Genomic DNA, 9,782 nt, shown 5'->3' with positions numbered 1-9,782 from the left:
ACCTGAATATGTTTCCATCATAAGCATTTCCATAGAAGCTTAGAAAACACTGCCAGGCCTCAGGGCTCTGTCATCTGGCCACTTGGGAATGGAAGACACTGTCTGTGTCAGGCAGGATTCCAACCTGAGCAGCCCCCAGAGCCAAGCAACACCCTGAGCTGGACAGGCCAGGAAGGGGTCTTTGTTCATTCTCTTCACAGGGATGAGCTACCCCAGGACAACATGGGCAATTGCTTGGTGTCCTGGGAAGGAACTTACCCTCTGCCAATATTGGGCCTAGGGCTTTTCAGTGTGTACAGGTTCCTCAGGCTGGGGTTGTCCAACTTGCGCCAAAACTTAGAAGGTAAAACACCACCCCTCCAAGACTGCTGCCACCACCACTTCGGCCTTTATCCCCACCTCCTCCTCTAGCATCTCCTCCCACCCCATCGCCAGCCATCATTACCACCACTTCCACCAGCATTGGCCACTATCACCTCCTCTGCCAATGTGGCTTCCCCCACCCTTACAGCCTCCACTGCCACCATCACCTCCACCTCCACTAGCACCACCAGCACCACTGCCGTCCTCTCCCACCACCCCCAGCCCCACCGTTACTACCACCTCCTTTGTTATCATCATGGCTACCACCTCCCCCCACTACTATTGTCATTATCATCCCCATCACCACCCCACCTCCATCACCACTGCCACCACCACTGCTATTACCAACACCACACCAACTCCATCATGACAACTACTGCCATATATTTCTACATGTTTACAGTGTAAGCCTGTGCATTGTTGGGGTCAATCCTCACTTGCTACTGTTTCTTATAACAATGCCTCCACTTGTAAATGTCCTTACAATTTATAAATCTCCAAGCACAGACTAACAAACTTTTTACTTCTGGTACTGCAGCTTTAATCCATGAATCAGGGATCTGGATTAAATGACTACAAATTGTCTTCCAGCTCTAACATTCTTTGGTAGGTGTGTGTGTGCATCTGAGTATGTGAGTACGCAGGTGCCTGCCCACGTGCATGGTGTCTGTCTGTCTTTCCACGAGAATTTCTGACAGAACATAGGCTTGAGGTCTGTAGAAGGAAACGTGGCACAATGACCCACTGAACATGGGTAAGCCCCTCCAAGCTCATATCATTCAGCATCCCTTATAAACCAGAGATGTGTCCAAGGAACTCTGGCTTGTGGCAAAGCTTGGGGGCTGCATGACATAAAGGAAGAGTCACCACTGAGAATTACAGATGACTCACGTTAAAGGTCTGTTAGGCCGCTAGGCAGCTTACTTTTTGAATGACCTCAGGCAAGTCACTTTTATCTTCTTAGTCTCAGTTTCCTACAGGAACAATTTTGCTCATTTTCCAGTATCACTGAGGGGATTAAGAGAACATGTGAAAATATCTGACGCCAGGACTGGAACACAAAGGGTGTTGGTTCTTCCCCTGGTCTCCCCCACTGCTCTAAGACCCCACAGGCTTCAGTTGCTTGGGGAGCACCTTTCTTAATCCAGTCCTCTGAGACAGTGGGCTTTCTGTTCCCAATTCTATCTGAAATGGCTGTGAAGAAAGAACACAGTGATCCCATAAAATGTCACTGAATCAGAAGCTCTGCAGCTTTGCCAACAATCTGGGGGAAAAGACTCCAGAGCAGCCTCCCAGGGAGAGTGAGAGGACACAGTCCTAGGACTGAGCTCTAGATGGGTGATGGATCCCAGGACTCTTATCTTTTCTGCTTCTCTGGTATTGGGATGTACACACCACACACACAGGCCAATCCGATTGTTGGGGCAGAGGACAAGGACAAGCAGGGAATGGGATCAGAGCCTCCAGAAGCCCAAAATGGTGCCAAATGACTGCCCCGACAGTGGCTTTGCTGCAGCCCTCACCCCTGGAGCACACAGATGAGCAGGCAGGGGGCCTCCCTGAAGCTACCCTTCAGCAGGTTGCCTTGCTCTGCTTCTCTCCCTACTCACCCTGTGTGAGGGTCTCTCTAGCCTTTAGCCCACGTCTTTCTCTCTCCATCCCACTGGCCTCAGCAAGGCTGGCAGGGCCTCCCTGTGAGCACTGGCTGGCTAGGGGGCTATGAAAGGTGCAGGCTGGGGCTGGGGAGCCATTTAGGGACAATGGCTTCATGACAATGACCTCCCCTCTGTCCCAGCTGCTAGCACTGTCCTCAAAAGCCCAGGCTCAGCTCCCAGAATCAGAGTCAGGGCCAACTGGGTCAGCAATGGTGCCTTCCTATTTCCTTTTGAGCTCACAAGACCCTGCAGAGGGAATAAATTATGACAAAACCCTGGGATTCATGGGTTTGTATCCACTGGAGGTAGAAACTTCATTAACACCCTGAGCCCTGGATTTGATCCCTTTTCTACCACTTACTAGCTAGATGACTCTGGGCAAGTTACTATCATCTTTCTTTACGCCTTGCTATCTCAATCTGTAAGCCAGGAATAAATAATGACATCTGTTTAAGAGGGTTGTTGTGAATTTAAATGAGATTATTTAAATAACAGTTACTGATTTCCCAGTGTTCTACAAATGCTAGATAATGCTGCTCTTACTACAACTACCTGCACCCCTACAGCAATCATTGTCATTATCAGCAAAGCTTGACCTCAAACCCCAAAGTTAGAATCAGCTTAGTTACCATTTAGTTAGCACCCACTATGTGAACACTGCTGGGTCCCTTTGCTGATGGTAACTCTCCTGACCCTCACAATTAGCTTGTGCAGTAGGTCATATAACTTCCCACCCTTTTAGAGATGAAAAACCTCAGTGATCACAACGGGGTTTTCTAAGGCCCAGAGAAAATGGGGATAAAAAAGAGAACTTTATATACTTTTGATCTAGGTATTTCTTTAGTTATTTCTATCTTGCTGCATTCCAAAGAGGAGTTGCTGCATTCCAAAGGGCACCTGCAACTTATCCATGAGCCAGGTAGCAGAGTGTCCTGGAAAGTACAAAGTCAAAAGAATTGGGGAGACCTCAATTGGAATCCCAGCTCCATCACTTCCTAGCCAAGTGACATGGGTATGTAATATAAAACCTCTGGGAGCTTCAGTTTCCACCACCCTCAGATTAGCTATGCAAATTGAAAAGCAGTCATTATTTTCCCCATTTTTCTGATGAGTAAATTGAGTTCAGAGATGTTGAAACTTTACGAAGTTTACAAAACTATTAGATAAATAACTCATAGAGCCAGATACTGGCCCCAGGTTGATCTGATTTTGAATTCCAAAGCTCTTCCTATTATTCTGAGCTATCTAAACACTGTCCTTCCCAAGTGCGGAGCTGGGATTCAAACACAGTACAACACTTCCTGTTACGTCATAGTGCTGTTGTTTTTGTAGGGTCATTGGACTTAAGGGGGAAAAATAAAACAGGTCAACAGACAATCTGACTCCCCCATTTGCTCTTGCCCCTCCCAAATGATAAGTATCTCAATCACTTCTTTGAAGAATAATTAAAAATGATACCTCAGTGTTGTAACACCAAGGTCAAGGGTTCAGATTCCCTACTGGCCAGCTGCAAAAAAATAAAATAAAAAATAACTTCTTCAAAATAGGGGTGAGGAGGGAGAGGAAGGGGTAGTGAAAAGTGAGGCAGCCCAGATTGTAGCTTGACTTACTGATTTGTTTTACTTTCATCCTCTGTTCCATGTACCATTGCAGCCTGGTACAACACACCATGGAAAAATGCTCTTCCAAGGTCATCAATGATCTCCTGGTGGTCAATCTCATGGGTCTTTAAAACACTTTCATTATTTGGTACCAAATGTATACGAGCAGTCTGCTATGTGGATGCACCACGGCAGGTGATTCAAGCAGCACCAGGGTGTAAGGCCTGACACAGATCACAGGCTGTGGTGGGGAATGGCAAGAAGAAATGTGAGGTGAATGCAAGGCAGAGTGAGACAGAAGCACAAAACAACTGTGTGTTTCCTCCTTCTCCTCTCACCTCCCTCCTCCTTCTCCTCACTCTCCCCATCTTTTCTGTGTGATCTTCCCGTTCCCAGAAATGACGCTGCCTCCCTGACAATCCCTCCCTTTCAGCATCTTCAGCCCAGGCCCGTCCCTCTCATCAAGCCCTCACCGTTTAGTTGCCTCTCTGATGGCTGCAATGATTAATTGTATGTGTCAACATGGCTGGGCTAAGGAATGCCTCATAGGTGGTAAAAGATTGTTTCTGGGTGTGTCTGTGAGTGTGTCTCCAGAAGAAATTAGCATTTGAATCAGTGGATTGAGTAAAGAAGAGCACCCTCACCATGTGTGGGCACCATCTAATCCACTGACAGTTGACAGCCTGAATAGAGCAAAAGGGCAGAGGAAGGGAGAATTCTCTGGTTTTGAGCTGCTACATCCATCTTCTCCTGCCCTTGACATCGGAGCTCCTAGTTCTGGGGCCTTTGGACTTGGACTGAATTATACCACCAGCTCCTGGTTCTCCAGCTTGCACATGGCAGATCATGGAACTTAGCCTCTGGAACAGCGTGAGCCAATTCCTACAGTCTGTCTGTCTGTCTGTCTATCTATCTATCCATCTATCTATCTATCTATCTATCTATCTATCTATCTATCTATCTATCATCTATCTATCTGTGTATCTATCTATCTATCTATCTATCTATCTATCTATCTATCTATCTATCTAACTGTCTGTCTGTCTGTCCATCCGTCCGTCCGTCCATCTATCTGTCTATCTATCCTGTTGGATCTGTAGTTAAACGTGTCATCCATTGACCACTGGCCCGTTGTATCGCTTCGTTTCTCTGGAGAACCCTGACTAATACACTGATCGTCAAATCCAAGTGTTCCAAGCTGCACTCCTCATCTTCCTGCCACCAAGAACACCTTCTAGGTGAGAACAGGCTTTGTTCACTACTTGCCCAAACAAGAAACTTGAGCTCTTCCTTAACACCTTTCTTTTCTTCATCCCTCAAATTTAATCAGTCTCTAAAATCCTTCTAAATCTTCCTCCAGGTTTTTCTTTGAACATATCTGCTTTTCTCATCCCTACAGTCACTTGGTTTAATTCAGGCCACCTTGTCTCTTGTCTGGATTGTTCAATCAGCCTCCCAGCTGATCCCCTTGCCTTCACTTCAGTCCATCTCTGATCTGCTGTCCACACTTTATCAGAGTGATCTTTCTGAAAGCAAAAAATCGAATCTCGTACTTTCTGTGCTTAAAATCCCCACTGCCTTCAGCATAAAAATCAACACGTCTTAGGCTAATCCACAAGACTGTTCAGGGTGCAACCCCAGTCTTCTCTCTCCTCCCTTCTCTTCTACCACCCCACATCCCATTATCATTCATAATTGGGGTGATTAAATATTTTTTCATCCAAACCAGGATACTTATGAGAATGAAAGGAGGCCCTAGTCACGATTATGCTGGATAAACTGGGTACCAGTTAAATAAACACGTTAAACTAGTTAAATAAACTAGTTAGATAAACTAGTTAGATAAACAGGGCAGACTAGGATGTATGGTCATTCAATCCATAGCGGCCAGGATGGGCCAATCAGGGATGTCAGTGTGTGTGGGCGCCCCATGGTATAGTACATGGCCACTCACTAAAGCAAGGCTTGTGGTTGGGGACGCCCTTAGAAGGAGGGGTAGACAAGCAGGTACCCTGAAATATCTCTGAAGTATTAGGAATTCAGCAAACATTTGTGAAATATGTAGATGACTAAATTTTAGTCTTCCACTCCCAGACTATCACCCCCACCCCAACATCTCTCCTTGGTCGCTTGTTCTCCCTCAGTACTAAAATTTTCCATGCTAAGAGCAGAATTTGAAAAGCCCCAGAACTAACAGAATGTCAAGCAGTCACTACCCCTGGCCAAAAAAGAAGACACAGGGTTGGCCTTGGAGGACAAATCTGGGAGGCAATAAAGGGCAGTGGTTAATAGCAAGGCTTTGCAGGTTCAAATCCCATCTCTGCCACTTAACTGAGTAACCTTGAACAAGTTACCTAACTTCTCTCACTCTTGGTTTTCTCATATATAAAATGCAATGAGACTTATCCTAAGGGGTTTATGCAGAGGATAAATAAGATAAAGTGTGAAATTAATCCTATGACATCACTAGCCATCATTATTATTATTACTACTAAACAAGAAGAGGTTCATCCCAACATGAGGTTATGACAAAACTAGGCATTTCCCAAGGGCCTATATACATCATGCCTCCCATGCACCCCAAAACAAAACCCACAAAAAGCTTTCCCCCAAACAGATGGGAAGCCTGGCTTGCTCTGAATAAAACTCATGAGGGAATCACATGACAAATGTATTAAATTCTGCTAGAAGCAGGCAGAGAAGCATGTTCATATTGAACAACATGATGTTAGAAACAGAATCATAGAATAGCCAAATTGTAAGGATCACATCTAGTTCAAACTCCATTTGTACTTTTGTTGCTTGAATTTCCCCTACAGCACCAGAGGGCAGTCCAGCCTCTCCACTAACTAGGGATTCACTACTTTCTTAGACATTAGGATGTTTTTTTCCTTATGTTGAGCCAAAATGTATTTTCCTCTGACTTTGGGCCTGTCATCTCTGGCTCTACCCCTTGGTCCTTTAAGGGAGTTCTAGGGAACTTGTCCTGGTAGTCCACTCCCATGGATCCAGCAGGATCTGTTATGATCTTATCCTCCACCCAGGCCACACCTGATTGGTCCAAGAGTAGGCACTTGATCTCAAATCAGGCCAATCAAAATCCTTCCCTGGGATTTTAAAAAGTAGAATGAAGGCAAAGCATTGTTTTCTGCCATGTAGAGAAAGTCAGTCTGGAATGTGAGAGGACAAGGCTGAAGTTCAAAAGAAAGCAGGGACAAGATTGGATTTGGGAGGTGAGAGACAGACAGACAGACATAGAGAGAGGGAGAAAGGAAGGGAAGGGAGGGGAGGGCAACGGAAAGGAGGGAAGGGAAGGAAAAGGGAGGGGAGGGGAGGGGAGAGAGGAGAAAAGAAGACACCAAGACCTGGTAGCATCTAATCTCTGGTTACAGTTGATCGTGAAGTCCATCCATTTCCCTATTCTTTCTGCAGTTTGGTAATTCAGAGGTTTGGGTTAGCTTTCTGCTGTTTCTAAACAGAGTCTTTACTAACATGGGACCCCAATGGATGGGTCAGACCCTTTTTCCCCAGGACCTCACAAATATTTAAAGACAGCTCTCAGGTGCTCTGCCCTGAGTCACTCCTGCTCCTCAGCAAGGTCCACTCACCTCTGTGTAGCTGTAGAGTTCTGAGGAGCCTCCCCAGAGGCCACATAGAGTTTTGCCTTTGTTTTTCTATTGGGCTTACTTTGAACAAAGAATTTTGTCATTAAAAAATATTTGAAAACAATTGCCTTTGATTTTAAATTATTGGAGGCAGAGCCCATGGTGGGTTCATCAGTGTTTAGAATAGGCCCATGGCACACAGCGGCACTGATAAATGTTAGGTGTATGAATACATTATTGGATTCAAGTTCCCTCAACACCCTGGTTGTCCTCCTCTGAAGACACTGGCCTGTAAGTCACCTGGAGCTGTCTTTATCTGCACTTTAAAAACCTCCTCCCTTCCCTAGGAACATTTGCCTGGAGGTTAACCAGCCTGGAATGGACACCACCGAGGTCCCACACAGCTCCTTCTCCATAGCCCTGCCACTCTGCCCCACACCCACCAGCACAGCCAACTTGTTAGCTGGCTAAATTGGAGGATGTCCTCTCTCCCCATCCGGATTTTCTTCTCTCTTCCTTTCAAATCCTGCTGTGCTGTTATTCAGTAAGGGAAACAGCAGAAATCATTTTAGAAAGGAAGCCAGCTGGTTCATTAGTCTGATTACACTCAAGCAATGGGATCTGGGCACAGTTCACATGATGAATGGTGTGCCTTCTCCTTGGCCACAGTGAGTTGTGCAGTGATTATTAATCTTGGGGCTCAGTCACCCCTCACATCTGCAAAATCATGTGGGTCAGAGAGAAAGGACAGGGCTACAGCATGATGACATCAGGGCTTTCTGAGTCAAAGTGGTTTAGTCTCCCCTCTCTCCCTCATTGCAAGCCTGGTGGACTCCACAAAGGTTGCCAACCTCCCCTGGTCTGTTGGAAAGACCCTGGTCTTCAGAGTCAGTGAGACTTGTCCTTAAAATATGATTTTGCCACTAACCAGCTGTGTGACTTGAGGCTCAGATTCTTCATCTAAAAGAGGGGATAAAAATACATATTTTTAGGGGAGTCACAAGGACTGATAACTAAAGTTCCAAATGCAGTGATTCAGAATGTGTGGAGTATAGGCAGAGGTGTAGAGAAGTAAGAAATGAGTCAGAACAAGGTAAGTAGGGGCCAAATCACAAAAGGTCTTATAGGATGAGCAAAAGAGTTTATATTGAAAGTATTGGGGAGATTGCGAAAAGCCAGAATCACAGGAGAGTGATATGATCAGATCTGTATTTTGGAAAGCTCACTTTGCTGCAGGGCAGAAGATATGGACTGGCCAGCACTAGACTGGTGGCAGGGAGAATGACCAGGAGGCCAGCACAGCCATCCAGAGAAGTCTAAATGATGGGGGGAATGAAGTGGAGCAATGAGAATCCGCTTCTTCTGCAGCAGATTTGGGAATCAGCAACAAAGCAAAACAAATTGTCATTGCTGAGGGACTGAAAGTCAAAGGGGGCCCAGGAGAGGAGAAGTCTCAGCTGACCCTGAGGTTTTCAGCTTCAGTGGCATGCAGAGAGCCAGAGCCATTTTCTAAAGAATGGAATACAAATAAAGAAGCAAATGTGTGGGACATGAGGAGACGAGTTGAGTCTGGGACATGTTGAGTTTAGAGCTATTTTCAAATTTTCCATTTAATGAAATAGAATACAATCTTAGGAGACAATTAGACATTATATGAAGAGGTCACCCCCTTCTAGGGAAGAGGAGCAGCCAAACTAGCCAAGACTAATCTTTGTTTACCCTTCCAGTTTGAAAGTTGTCCTGGGAAGTCCTTTTGGTGGCTGTAGCAGCTATGGCTGGGTTTAGAAATGCATCTAAGTTTTCTACCAAGAAATCTCTCTCACTGTGCAGAACACCAAAACTTACCATTGTTTTTATTTTGTCTTCAGTCTCCAGGTATGTCTCTTGCAAATATTCATTTTTTCTGCCGCTTCCAGGTGTGGAAGGGGGAGAGCAGCAGATCCAACAGGAGGGCACAGCAGTGGGCTTGTGCACCTGCAGAGAGAAGTCAAAGACGACCCCAGATGATTGTTGCTACTTAGAGGGGAAATTGGATGGGGACAATGTCAGGGAAAAGCAAAAAGATAAATGATAAGCAGGAATATTTAAAAAAGAAAAAGAAAGCATAACAAACCACCTATATACAAAGAATCCCAAAAGTGGCCTGTGATGGTAGAGAAAAAGAGAATGGATCTCAGAATTCGCTGCAGAGGCTGGCCCGGCATACTGGAAAGAGCACAGGTTTTAGATCCTGGTAGTCTTTGGTTGAAGCCCAGGAGAAAGCCTGGTGTGTGATCTCATCCATGTTGTGTCAGCTCTCTGAGGTTCACCTTCTTCATCTCTAAAATGTTTATACTAATACTTTCCTTGAGGATTCAGGGTGGGAATCAGCCCAGCGATGTGACCAGTGCTGAGGAGGTGACAGGTGAATTTTAGTAATAGTTACTTCTCTTATTGCCTCCATTTTTCCTTCCTCCAGCTTTCCTTGGGCTGTTTGTCCCTGCCTCACAACCACAGGCACAATCCTGCATCCCTGGGGGATACTCTCTGGCCAGATTTCCACAGCTCTCGTAGGACAC

Source organism: Cynocephalus volans, chromosome 1 (assembly GCF_027409185.1).
Source record: "Cynocephalus volans isolate mCynVol1 chromosome 1, mCynVol1.pri, whole genome shotgun sequence".
NCBI lineage: Eukaryota > Metazoa > Chordata > Mammalia > Dermoptera > Cynocephalidae > Cynocephalus > Cynocephalus volans.
Note: the sequence above shows the minus strand (reverse complement) of the source record.